This window comes from Macadamia integrifolia, chromosome 12 (genome assembly GCF_013358625.1).
Source record: "Macadamia integrifolia cultivar HAES 741 chromosome 12, SCU_Mint_v3, whole genome shotgun sequence".
NCBI classification, from domain to species: Eukaryota; Viridiplantae; Streptophyta; class Magnoliopsida; order Proteales; family Proteaceae; genus Macadamia; species Macadamia integrifolia.
The window spans coordinates 27,832,961-27,847,324 of NC_056568.1; the positions used below are offsets into that span (position 1 = coordinate 27,832,961).

A 14,364-nucleotide genomic window follows, 5' to 3' on the forward strand; every position below is an offset into this window, starting at 1 on the left:
TCTTTTCTTTATATTTATAATTTTGTTTCATAATTATGTATTTATATTATATGTTAATATGTGATGATGATTGATGATTGATGATTGATGATTGATGATTGATGATTAATGATTGATGATTGATGATTGATGAAGATGAACTTAGTTTATTCACTTTATTGATTTGTTTTCTTGATGAATATCTTACATTGGTATGAATATGAACCTTTAATATTTATTTAACATATAAGTAATAGGATTCAACTAGGATTTGAGCCAAATAAATTGGTTTTATAAAAAAATTACACACGAACACTTTAGTCAATAAGGCGACACTTTATGCCCGCCTTATTGCTAAGGCGCTCTGAAAAACCCTCAAATGCCTCCGTCGCCTCACCGCCTTAAAAACTATGCTCGCTACAAATATATAGCGAAAAACCCTAATCCGGAAAGTACACGACTACCCTCAAATAAAAAATTCAAGCGGGACTGTCGTCCTGCCTGGCGAGGAGCTACACTAGTTCTTCCTGGATTAAACTGTGACGGAATACAAGACATCGTACACCAACAATCTCCACCTTGGTTTAAATTCTGTCGAGCCTCCTATAAAGATAACCTGTAAACATCTTCATCCCCATACCTCATCAGAGGTACAAACCCGCACCTATTTGGTGCATCCGTCATCTTCAACAATGAGTAATATTAATCAAGTCCAAACAGGACTCGAACTTCTCTGTAGTAACTGGCTTGGTAAACATATCCGCAGGATTCAGATCTGTATGAATTTTTCTCAAGTGAATACTGCCTTCTGACACGAGCTCCCTAATCTTGTGAAATCTCACATCAATATGCTTTGTCCTTGCATGAAACATCTGATTCTTTGCAAGATGTATAGCACTCTAACTGTCACAATGTAACACTGTACCTCCTTGCTCCAACCCCAACTCACAAACCAGTCCAACTAACCAGACTCCTTCCCTGGCAGCCTCAACTGCCGCCATGTACTCTACCTCTGTAGTGGACAATGCAACTGTAGACTGAAGCATTGCCCTCCACGATATAGGTCCACCAGCCAATGTAAATACAAAGCCTGTAGTAGACCTCCTTTTGTCTAAATCACCAGCATAGTTAAAATCAACATAACCCGTCAATTCTGTGAGACTTCCCTTGCCACTGAACATAACACCTATATCTTTAGTCTTGCTCAAATATCTGAAGATCCACTTAATTGCATTCCAATGCTCCTTCCCTGGATTACTCATGTATCTTCTAACAACACTGATTGCATGAGACAAATCCGACCTACTACAAACCATAGCATACATAAGACTCTCAACTGCACTAGCATAAGGGACCTAAGATATCTGCTCCACCTCCTCATGTGTTGTAGGACATTCCCTTTTAGATAACTTGAAGTGGCTGGCTAATGGAGTGCTAACCGGCTTAGCCTTTTCCATATTGAAATGTTTTAGCACCTTTTCAATATACCTCTTTTGAGTTACCCAAGTTTACTTGCATTTCTATCTCTAACGATTTCCATGCCAAGGATATTCTTAGCAACACCAAGATCCTTCATCTCAAATTCAGCACTCAACAAAGACTTCAAAGAGACTATATCATGTTTGTTCTTTGCAGCAATAAGCATATCATTAATATAAAGCATCAACAAAATAATGGAATTATCACTTGACATTTTATAATAAACACAACTATCATACTCACTTCTTGTGTAGCCAATCTTCATCATGTGGGAATCAAAGCGCTTGTACCATTGCCTAGGAGATTGCGACCTCTTAAGCAGACAAACATGATCTTCTTTTCCCTGCACCTTGAAACCTTCAAGCTGCTCCATGTAAATCTATTCCTCCAAGTCATCATAAAGAAATGCAGTCTTCACATCAAGTTGTTCAAGCTCTAAATCACACATGGTCACCAAAGCAAGTAGTACCCTAATTGAAGTGTGTTTCACCACTGGAGAGAATATTTCATTATAGTTTATGCCCTCCTTCTGTGCATAGCCCTTGGCTACAAGTCTGGCCTTATACCTTTCACGCTCCTTCTCAGATGCTACCTCTTTCTTACGAAAGATCCATTTACACCCAATGATTTTTCTTCCCTTAGGTTTTTCCACAATCTCCCAAGTCTTGTTCTTTTGCAAAGACTCTATTTCCTCCATCATAGCTGCCATCCATTTATCATGCAATGCATCACTGAAAGCATCATGGTAGGAAGATGGATCACCTGTACCTACAGTGAGGGCATAGGCAACCATGTCCTCAAACCCGTATCTCATAGGTGCTTTGTGAGTATGCTTCCCTCTACCCTTTTCTACAATATAGGGAACTTCTAGTACTTCCTATTGTCCTAGTAAGTCATTGGATGACTCATTTTTTATTGTTGTTTCTAACTCACCTTACTCCACCTGCACAGTAAAACCTTTTTTATTTCACCAACTGTTTGTGAAATGCATTTTGACTTCACCATATGAGACTCATCAAACACAACGTCCCTACTAACCACAACTTTCTGTGAACTTGGATCCCACAACTTAAATCCCTTTACGCCTTTCTTAAAACCAAGAAAGATGCACTGCTTAGACTTTGAGTCTAACTTGGAACGCTGCTCACTCTCAACATGTGCATAGGCTAGACAACCAAATATTTTTAGAATAAAATAATCTACTGGTTTTCCTGTCCATACCTCTTTGGGAATTCGCCTTTGATGGAGGCCTGTTGATAAGGAAACATGTCATCTTCACTGCTTCTGCCCAAAATCTCTTGCTTAACCCTGCATTCAGCCTCATACTCTGAGCTCTTTCTAGAAGTGTTCTGTTCATCCTTTCAGCTACACCATTTCCTATGGTGTCTTTGGAACCGTGAAGTGATGTGTAATCCCTTCAGCTTTACACAATTCTAGAAACGGCTTATACGTGTACTCCCCTCCATTATCTGTTCTCAAGTACTTAATTTTCTTTCCTATCTTCCTTTCTACCTCAGCCTTCCATTCCTTAAATTTAGTGAACACCTCACTTTTATGCTTCATGAAGTAGATCCAGACTTTCCTTAAGTAATCATCAACAAAGGTCACGAAGTATTCTGCCCTACCTTTAGATTTTATTGTTGAAGGGCCCCATACATTGATGTGTACATAATCAAGCACCCCTTTGCTCTTATATTTTGCAATTTTGAAACTAACCTTGCACTGTTTCCTAAACACACAATACTTGCAGAAGTTCAATTTACAAGTTTTCACTCCCTTCAATAGTTTCCTTTTATAAAGCTCCATCAATCCTCTTTCTCCCATATGCCCTAACAGCAAATGCCACAGATATGTATCATCTGTATCAAATCCTGCATATGTAATCACAGATGCTCCACCTGTAACAGTGCTCCCTATGAATCTGTATAGGTTTCCTATCAGTTGTCCCTTCATGACAACCACACCCTTAATAACTTTGAGAACTCCACCTTCTACTATGTACTTGCAGCCATTTGAGTCAAGTGCCCCCAAAGATACTAAGTTTTTCCTTCATTCTAGTACATGTCTCACATCTACCAAAGTTCTTACCATCCCATCAAACATCTTGATTTTGATAGTGCCTATCCCAATGGTCGTGCATACAGCACCATTCCTCATTAGGACAGACTCACCATTATATGGTTGATATGTATCAAACCAATCCTTATGTGGACACATGTGATATGAACATGCAGAATCTAAAATCCAAGAATCAGAAGATTGATTCTTACTTGATGATATAGAGAGTACATCTCCATCATCTCCATCTGAACTGTCAGCCACGCTAGCTTCCTCAGATGCCTTATCTACACCTTTCTTCTTCAAGTCCTTCCTCTTCAAGCACTCTTTCTTCAGATGACCTCCTTTTTTGCAACAAATAACAAGAGACCTTTGTCTTTATCCCTTTTGATTTCGATCGACTCTTCCCAGATCCCTTTTGATTTGATCTCCCTCTTTCCTACTCCTTGTCACCTCCGAAAATATCTTCTCCTTGAGATTTCGTACTACTGGCCTTTTTCCTTATATCATTGGATATGAAGGCAACTACGACTTCATCAATCTCAAGGGTCTCCTTCCCGTACAAGAGAGCCGTTACCAGGTGATCATATAATTCTAGGAGACGGCAACAGTAACGCCTTATCTTCATACTCGATCTTAACCTTCAAGTTTGCAAGCTTACTTACGATCTGATTGAACATGTTAAGATGCTCTAATAGATCCGTACTTTCCTCCATCTGTAGAAAATACAATTGCTTCTTCACGAACAACTTGTTCATCAAGGACTTCGTCATGTAGATGTTTCCAAGTTTTGCCTATAACTGTGGTGCAGATTCGATACCCACCACATATTATAGGGTATTATCAAAAAGATTCAATCGAATAGCACTTGCCGCCTTTCCCTCCATCTCTTCCCAATCTTCGTCAGCAATTTTTGCAAGTTTCTTCGACTTTCCCAACAACGTTTTCGCCAAAACCTGTTGTATCAGAAGATCCTTTATCCTTTAACGCCAGAGGGTGAAATTGTTCTTCCCATTGAACCGCTCGATATCATACTTGACATTTGATCCCTTCCGTGCCATCGTGATAGTAAACCCTAGAAAACGGAAACTTAGAGCTCTAATACCAATTTGTAGAAACGCAACCTTAAAACAATACAGAAGATAATGGAAAAACAAGAACAAGCAATGCACACAGATTTACGAGGTTCGGCAAGATTGCCTACGTCCCCGGTGAGATGAGATCCCGCTTCACTATCAATGGAGAATAGGGTCACAGCGCTCGTCCCTCACACCTCTCAATATTGCTTGCATTACAGAGAAAGAAACCCTCGATACAAATATATAACGAAAAACCCAAATCCATAAAGTACACAACTGCCCTCAAATAAAAAATTCAAGCGGGAGGCTGTGCCCCCTACACCCCCTGCTATACAGGGGGGCCTCCTGCCTCCTTACAAGCCCCACGGCTTGCTAACCGGCTAGCGGGACCGCCTGTCGAGGCACTGCACCAGTACTCCCTAAATTAAACTGTGACAGAATACAAAACATCATACACCAACAGTATTCTCCACTGCCGTTACACACTCGTTCACCGCTGCAACTCTTCTCTCTCTCCTTAATAGAGGAGGGCCTTAGGGAAGAAGGAAAGAATCACAAAGGGGAGGGGGAGGAAATTCACACAACCAAGTAAACCACAAGGTTTCAACTAAATAATTAATTCATCATTCAAATCTGTCTAATAACTTGGATTATATGCCCTTATATAACTGAAAATTAAAACTTACCTAATAAAATCTAAAACTGAAATTAGCAACTTCTAATTACTTCCTAAATTCTAACTAATGAAATTATAAACAAAACAGACTCAAATTGATAACTCCCTAATTGACTATCAACTACCCAATTTAAATGAATACAAATAATCCCCAAATAAAATAAAATCCTAAAGATCTTAATGAATCCAAAAATTCAATCAAACTCGGTTCATCTTAATTGGGATTTTCCGAAGTGTCAACCCGGTTCAGCCTCGATTCTGCATCACTCTCTAGTTTCGCATCTCCTGCTCACTGCTGCAACTCCTTTCTCTTTTTCTTGTTCCACATTTCAGCATCTCTCAATCGCAGATGCATCTCTCCCTTTCTCTCTCCCCTGCCCTCACTCCCTCCCACTCGCCGTTTCTATATATCTCATCATTGTTTCACCTGCTCCTTCCTGCTCCCTATCTTTGAATCTCTCGCTTAATGTAGGAGTAGATTACAAGTAAACTAACCCCTATAATTTATAAACCTCAAACAAGACAAATAGGACCAAGAAACAAAGAAATAAGACCATCAAATAAACCCCCCCAGGATACAGTACCAATACAGGAACAAAACCAGCCCAAAACCCAACCCGATAGGAGAGAGAAAGACCTGCTATAGAGCTGGAGAAAGAGAGATGCGGCTAAGTCTATAGGGCTCTAATTGAGCTCCAAATTTTGTCGATTGTAGGCCCAGGGAGGGTACAAAAACCCCCAACATTGACAGGGTTCCGATGGTTGGCTGTGAAGTAATAAGCTTTATTGATTTTCTGACCTAGGAGAGAGAAAACTTCAAGATTCTGCAGAAACAGCTACTGGACAGATCTGAACACCTTCAAGAAGAGGACTGAGTAGTCCTACAATGCCTTCTAAACAACCCTTAACAGTTGCTCCTTGATCAGATTCATAATAGAGGAGAAGAGAGATATCACAGACTTCAAGAATGGGGAATTCTTCGCTATCGATTCTGGCTTTAAAGACTTGGACAGATCTGAATTCTTCTTACACTAAACAATTAATCACAGTAAATAATTTGCAGAAAAGTAAAGGAATAACAAGGGGAATGTGGGAGAGGAGTGGCTATCTCAGCCCGGGCTTCTCACCCACAGCTATCCCGGCTGTTTAAGCAATTGACTGCAATCATTCATTATTCAAATCTGAAATTATGAGTACATAGGCTCCTCTATTTAAAGAGGGCAGAATAGCAATCCTATCATAACTAGGAGCTAGTTTCCAAATAGTACTAGACACTCCTAGCAGGACTTGGACTCATAATAGGACTAAACTATAACTCCAACATAGAGTAGATAACTAACTAGTCATTCACTAATAAGGAAAGCTAACTGAACTAAAACTAAAATAACAAAGGAAATAGACTCAAAACAGAAATCTAACTAAACTAATAAATTAAATCATGTTTTCCTACTTTCTACCAATATTTTAGGCCCATTAAAGTGGCATATTACAAAGAAAACCCTTGGGGTCAAAGGCCCAACACATACATAACCCAACCCAAGGCTTATTTGCAATAAAATAAGCCCATTAAGTGACTAATCTGCATCAATTATCCCTCTCTTAGAAAAAATCCGTCCTCGAATTTTGTAGAGTATGAGGGTGAGTATATCATAGTGCACGTCCCTCTTCAAGCCGTAGAAAAATTTAGGTAGTTCTTTGATTATAAAGATGTAGTCTAGAATATGAGGAGCTCGATCTTCAAGATACTTTAATGGGATGATGAACTCCATATGCTCAATCTCAAGGTCTTCAGATGTATCCATGGGGTCGTCCATATGTACACCTTCAACCACTCTGTTCTTGACCTCCACAATTTCATCTCAAGCTCCTTAGAATCTTCCTCTTGACTATTCACAATCACAGAAGTTGAAGCACCATTCTCCTTGGGTTCAATGTCCTTGTCCACAATTATGACTATGTTGCTTCTGATTTCATCCATATTAATTGCTCTGATAGGAACATCAATAACTACTTCTCCCTCAGAAGTAAGAATGGCTGGATTTTCACCAACACTAACCTCAACTTCTAACTCTAGTTCACTGGTCGGAGGTGTCTTCTCTTGTTGCTCCTTTGCAATGCGTTGTGCAATAGAGGCCGATAACTCCTTCGTGCTCTTATCAATTGTGGGTGGCTTTTGGTAATCTGGTGGAAGAAAGTACATGCTTCGTTCATGCTTAGATACGTACATGCCTGCCAACTCGTATTGCATCTCGTCCCACGTTCTAGGTTTACGTCATTGAGCTTAAAGTTGCCTTTCACGGACTCTCCATTGTATTTGAACAAAATCACTCATCTGGGAACATGCATATTGGAGTTTTTGTGTCTCTGTTAAGTTGTAGTTGTCGAAGTACACCTCTAACTCATACATCCATTCAAGGAATTTCCCACGAAAATAACGTGACTAAGCATTAGATTGGGCAGTAATAGCCTCCAACTCTACCATCTGTTTCAGACTCTTGTTACATGTGGGTGCCTTTTGGAGACGTGTAGATGTATTCTTATGGGAATCTTGTTGATGAAAGAGCCTTCTTTGGACATATGCAGTGAGGTATTGGGTCGCCAACTCGTACTTCATCTCTTCCCAAGTCCTAGGCTCATGTCCTCGAACTTGGACTATGGTTTAAAGTATCTTCGATACGATATGATACGACGACCGATACCGATATTTTAATCCTTGATCTTTAACATATCTTAGCATATCTCTGATACGATACGATTCCCTCCTTTACGTATCTTAAATTAGCCAACTAATATGACGACCGGTACCGATACTTAAATCCTTGACTATCGGAGTTGTTTTTCATGGACTCTCCACCATTCTCTTGCACAACCAATCAATCGGGAGCAAGAAAATTGAAGTTCTTATATTTCTATCAAGTTATAGTAATCAAAGTAGTTTTCTAGAGAATCTATCCAATCAAGGACTCTGCATATATCTCTTTGTTTAGCAAAATAACGAACTTCTAGAACCATCTTCGGTTAGGCTATGGTACCACTTAATGCAAGAGTAGATTACAAGTAAACTAACCCCACAATTTATAAACCCAAAAAAAGACAAATAGGATTAGAAAACAAAGAAATAAGACCATCAAATAAACCCCCAAGGATATAGGAGCAAAACCAGCCCAACACCCAATCCGATAGGAGAGAGAAAGACCTGCTATTGAGCTGGAGAGAGAGAGATGCGGCAAGGTCTGTAGGGCTCTAATTGAGCTGCAAATTTGGTCGATAGTAGGGCCCAAGGATGGTACAAAAACCCCCAAAGTTGAGAGGATTCCGATGGTTGGCCGTGAAGTTACAAGCTTCATTGATTTTCTGACTTAAGAGAGAGAAAACTTCAAGATTCTACAAAACAGCTACTGGACAAATCTAAACACCTTCAAGAAGAGGACTGGACACCTTCAAGACGAGGACTGAGTAGTCCTACAATGCCTTCTAAAAAACCCTTAACAGCTCCTTGATCAAATTCATAATAGAGGAGAAGAGAGAGAGAATGGGGAATTCTTGGCTATCGATTCTGGCTTGGAAGACTTGGACAAATCTGAATTCTTATTACACTAAACAATTAATAACAGTAAATAATTTGCAGAAAAGTAAAGGAATGACAAGGAGAATGTGGGAGAGGAGTGGCTATCTTGGCCCGAGCTTCTCACCCACAACTATCTCGGTTGTTTAAGAAATTGCCTACAATCATTCATTATTCAAATCTTAAATTATGAGTACATAGGCTCCTCTATTTAAAGATTCTATTTAAAGAGGATAGAATAGCAATCCTATCATAACTAAGAGCTAATTTCCAAATAGGACTAGACACTCCTAGAAAGACTTGGACTCATAATAGGACTAGAACTATAACTCCAACATGGAGTAGGACTAGAACTCTAACATGGTGTAGGTAACTAACTAGTCATTCACTAATAGGGAAACCTAAACTGACTAAAACTGAAATAACAAAGGAAATAGACTCAAAATATGACTCTAACTAAACTAATGAATTAAATCCCGTTTTCTTACTTTCTACTCATATTTTAGGCCCATTAAAGTGGTCCATTACAAAAAAAAAAAACTATGGGACCAAAGGCCCAACACATACATAACCCAACCTAAGGCTTATTTGCAATAAAATAAAACCATTAAGTGACTTATCTGCATCACCTCTCCTCATCTCTGCTTCCTCAAACTCAAGATTTGCAACAGCCAACGAGGCTAACACCCACACGCGCACATTCCCTTTATCCGCATTTTCCCCTCCCTATCCCTATACCTCTTTGTATCAGGCTCCCCCACCCCAACCCAAATCCTTCCTCTCACTGCCCCTGTAGACCACCTGCCCCACCCCTATTTTAATTTTCAATCCATTAAACTATAGCTGAATCTCATTAAAACCAGAAAAAAGAAAATACACCTAAGGTAAATTTCAAGCATCAAAACCTTCGTCAAGGGGATATAACACTTCTCGGTACATTTGTTCTCCTTCTGTTATATCCAACTTCCCCACCCCAATCCACCTCTGAAACTTTAGTTTTCAAACCATTTTTGTTTGAAGCTCAAAATGTTGCTAGGATTTTCATTTTTGAACAACTTTGGGGTTTTTACCACTGGCCCTGTGTTTGTTCTTGTTTTTTCTTGGTAATCGAGTCCCTAATTTGTTTTTGTTTCTAGGTAATTGAGTTGCTAAAAGTACTACTTCAATGAAGCAAGGAAGTAACCAAGGAGATGGGAAGAAGGAAGAAATTAAGTTGACCATTCGATCTCCTGAAACATTTCACCATTGATATATCTGTGACCATCGAAATAGGACTGAATTTCAGGTTTCAATCTGAGAAGAACACAAGGAAAGGAATCCCCATCTCCGATTTCTGAGTGATAGGTTGCAACAGCAAAACTGGGGAGAATGAAAAGGTGTGTGCAGCAGCAAAGCTGAGGAGAAAGAGAAGTGCAACATCGATGGAGAGAGAGGGGTTGTCATGTAGCTGGGGGTGGGTAGAATTGGGATTAATTTAGTACTTTGATTTATTTCCTTTATTGTTAGTGTAGGGCGTGGTCAAGTTAGTAGGGAGATTAAATTTCAGATTTCAGTAGCTAATTTAGGTTGTTTTCCATTGTAAATTAGTTTCCATTAATTGATGTTATTTTCTTTTACATAGTCACGTTATCATGTAACACACCGGAGATTTCAGTTTTGAGATTTTAAGAATTGAAATTTGATTTGAGGTTTTTGGCGTGAAACCATGGCTGCCAAGAGGCTTGCATATCCCGTACTCTGATCTTCTTTTTCTTCTTCTTTCTTCCTCTTCCTTGTTTTCCTTTTTCGTTCTTCCCTATTTCTGTTCCAGGCGACACTTGCAGCCAAGAAAGAAGGTTCGATCTCCTTTGATAGGGTTTCGTTCGTCTGGAGGTTGTGGCTGAAGGTGAAGCTAATGCCTGCGATCCATATACTTGGCCATTGCCCTCCAAAGCACCCAATAATCCCAAGAGATGAACTCAGTTGCAGACCATACCTGCAACTACCACTGATTCCAAGTTTCAGAATTCTATATTCCAAGTATTGCTTGAATCCTTAAGCTGTACTGGTTTGGTTTGATCCAGCAGGCAAAGGCGGCATTTGATCTGGAATTTCAGAGCTGTTGAAAGAGATTCCCATGGCTGTCGTGAGGTTGAAGACAACCTCATAAAGTGAGGGGTTTTACTTTCTTTCGTCTTAATTTCCATTAATATCCTTCTCTTCTTCTCTTATTCTCAATTGTCCTATTTTATTTCTTAGTTCCAAGTCTACCCCTCCCCATCTTGTTTGTTGCTTTTACCTTTGATATTTCCTCTTATGTTCAAGTTATCATCTACTTACCAGATTGCCACCCTTTGTTAGAAACTTTAAGTTATTTACAGAACAGCCATTGTTCTTGACATTTGGCTATTTCACTATTGAATGGGTCCATAAGCAAACCGATTCTAATTTCAAAAAACCGATTTCGCATTAAGTGGTGTCAGAGTGAACTTCCTGCAATTTCGTAACCATGACAGGTCACATCACCAATGCTGAGTTGCACAAATTGTATCATGAGGTACTTAAGAATCAACAAAAATCTACTGCCAGGGTTGAGAAGAATGAGGCAAAATATGATAAGTTCATGAAAAAGACTCAAGGTGCACTTACTAGGATTCTTACATTTATGCAGAGGTTTGAAACACGAGTTGATGAAGGACCATCTGCACCACCTCCTTAGTTTCATGCCTTAACGGATCAAAGATACACCTCACAGGCAGCGACGTGATCCAGTTATGCCCCAAGATGTTACCCGGCAATTTTCTGACAGGAATTATAGCATCAAAGTGGAGGTTCTAGAGTTCAGTGGTGAAAAGGGACCGAAGAATTTCTTGACTGACTTACCAAAGTTTAGAGGATTTTTGCTTATAAATCCCTTCCGGACGAGAAGAAATGTGAACTCATTCTCACCGAGTTTATAGGGTATGCATGTTCATGGTGGGAAGTGAGATGATGTACTGCATGGAAGGTTTGTCAGAAGACTTGGACCCACTACCAATTGGGAGGTCATGAAGCAAATTCTAACTGAGAAATTTGTTTCTCTTATTTATAAGAAGGTGTTGTTTCATAAATTGCTTAATTTTCAACAAGGCAACAAGGATGTGGATACTTACACCCTCGAATTCCACAAACTATCTTCAAGGTGTCGACTTCAAGAAACAGACCAGCAATAGGTGATGCGATATATCAGTGGGCTAAGTACTGAGATCCAACTCGAATTTGAATTGACTAACACTGATTTCAGGTCCGTTGATGTGGCAGCAGCTCATGCCAAGACAGCTGAAGAGAAATCCATTTATTAGAAGAGTATACTCAAGACTCCATCTAATAAACCTCCATCACGTATGGAGGAAAAGAAGCTGAACCTTGAAAAAATGTCAGAATTCAACAAGGATGGTGATTGAGTGAAAAACATCAGCTGCCATAATTGTGGTGAGAACAAGTGCCCTAATAGGACTTGTTCCATGCAACCGACAAAGAAGAGTGATGATGTTGATCCTGATTTACATCCTTATCCCATCGATGCCGATGATATTGACTAAGATGATGATGATGTTGAAGCTTATTCCGCTAGTCTTACATCCTTCTCAAATAGACTAATTGACAAAGTTCCTCTCTTCAGACAAAAGGGTACTCCCCTGCACAGTTTCGATCCTATTGATATTCATAGAGTTGATACCGGGGCAGAAGCAAACTTCATCTCTGCTGAATTTGTTCGAGCACACAATCTTCCACAGAAGCAACTTTCCAAAATGATTGTGACGTGCAAGGTTTTGGACCCACAGCTCAAGAAGAGACCACTGCAATTGTTCGAGTACATTTACAGTTTAGGCCACTACAATACCATGTATCTTGCTTGGTCACCCTACTGGCGCACTATGATATTCTTCTAGGGCAACCTTGGCAACGACATGTTAGAATTATCTACGATGGTGCACGAAACACCATCAAGGTAAAACAAGGAGGCCGTACATACTTAATGACACCACACGCGTTATCCGACATACCACGTCGATGACTGACTCCTGCTTCAGTGACACGTCAACCTACTCTCCCTCTTCTTGGAGTTATGTTCCTATCATCCATTTCGAGTTACGTGCCACCTTATCAACGAGTGATTTATAAGGGTATCTTCGGAGCACGGCCTAACTCGACCGAGTCGAGTTCTTTTAAGACCGGGAGAGTTGATGCAGTTGGGCATGGGTAGTATTGGGATTAATTTAGTATTTTGATTTGTTTCATTTATTGTTAGTGTACGGTATGGTCAAGTTAGTAAGGAGATTCAATTTCAGATTTCAGTTGCTAATTTAGGTTAGTTTCCATTTTAAATTAGTTTCCATTAATTGATGTTATTTTCCTTTAAGTAGTCATGCAACACAATGGCGATTTCAGTTTTGAGATTTTAAGAATTGAAATTTGATTGAGGTTTTTTGCCTGAAAACATGGCTGCCGAGAGGCTTGCATATCCCTTCCTCTGATCTTCTTTTTCTTTTTCTTTTTTCTTCTTCTTTGTTTTCCTGTTTTGTTCTTCCCTGTTTCTGTTCCAGGCAACACTTGCAGCCAAGAAAGAAGGTTCGATCTCCTTCGATAGGGTTTCGTTTGTCTGGTGGTTGTGGCTGAAGGTGAAGCTACTGCCTCCGATCCATATCCTTGGCCATTGCCCTCCAAAGTACCCAGTAATCCCAAGAGATGAACTCAGTTGCAGACCATACCCGCAACTACCACTGATTCCAAGTTTCAGAACTCTATATTCCAAGTATTGCTTGAATCCTTGAGCTGTACTGGTTTGGTTTGGTCCAGCAGGCTTAGGTGGCAATAGATCTGGAAGTTCAGAGCTGTTGAAAGGGATTCCAAGGGCTGAAGCTTGATTTCTTCTTTGGTGCTCAACGTGACTCCCTTGGCTGTCGTGAGGTTGAAGAAAACGTCATAAAGTGAGGGGTTGTACTTTCTTTTGTCTTAATTTCCATTAATACCCTTATCTACTTCTCTTTATTCTCAGTTGTCCTATTTATTTCTTAGTTCCAAGTCTACCCCTCCCCACCTTGTATGTTGCTTTTTCCTTTGATATTTCCTCTTCTGCTCAAGTTATCATATATTTACCAGATTGCCACCCTTTATTAGAAACTTCAAGTTATTTACAGAACTGCCATTATTCTTGATATTTGGCTATTTCACTATTGAATGGGTCCATAAGCGAACTGATTCTGATTTCAGAAACCCGGTTTCACATCAGGTTGCACCAACAGAAGGACTGAATGGCTTAGATGAAAAGAAAGGGGATCCAATAGCCAATAAGTCACTAGCATGGAATAGTGTGGGAGATTACATTCTACACTGTCAGTTCAGAGAACCTTTTCCCAATAAAATAAACCAGTGCTGGTTAAACTAAGTTATCAATTTAACAATGGCAATAACTCCAAGTTAAAAAGTATTAAGTATAAAAGTGCACAGCAGAACAATCTTATATAGGGATTGATGCAGAAAGATCGTTGGATCTGCAAGTAATGGGC

General features: G+C 39.7%; 1 protein-coding gene across 1 annotated transcript in view; it reads right to left on the reverse strand.

Annotated features, from left to right (window-relative positions):
• Positions 1-14,364, reverse strand: part of LOC122057911 — a 39,107-nt gene that overhangs the window by 10,259 nt on the left and 14,484 nt on the right. The gene's annotated exons all lie outside the window — the stretch shown is intronic.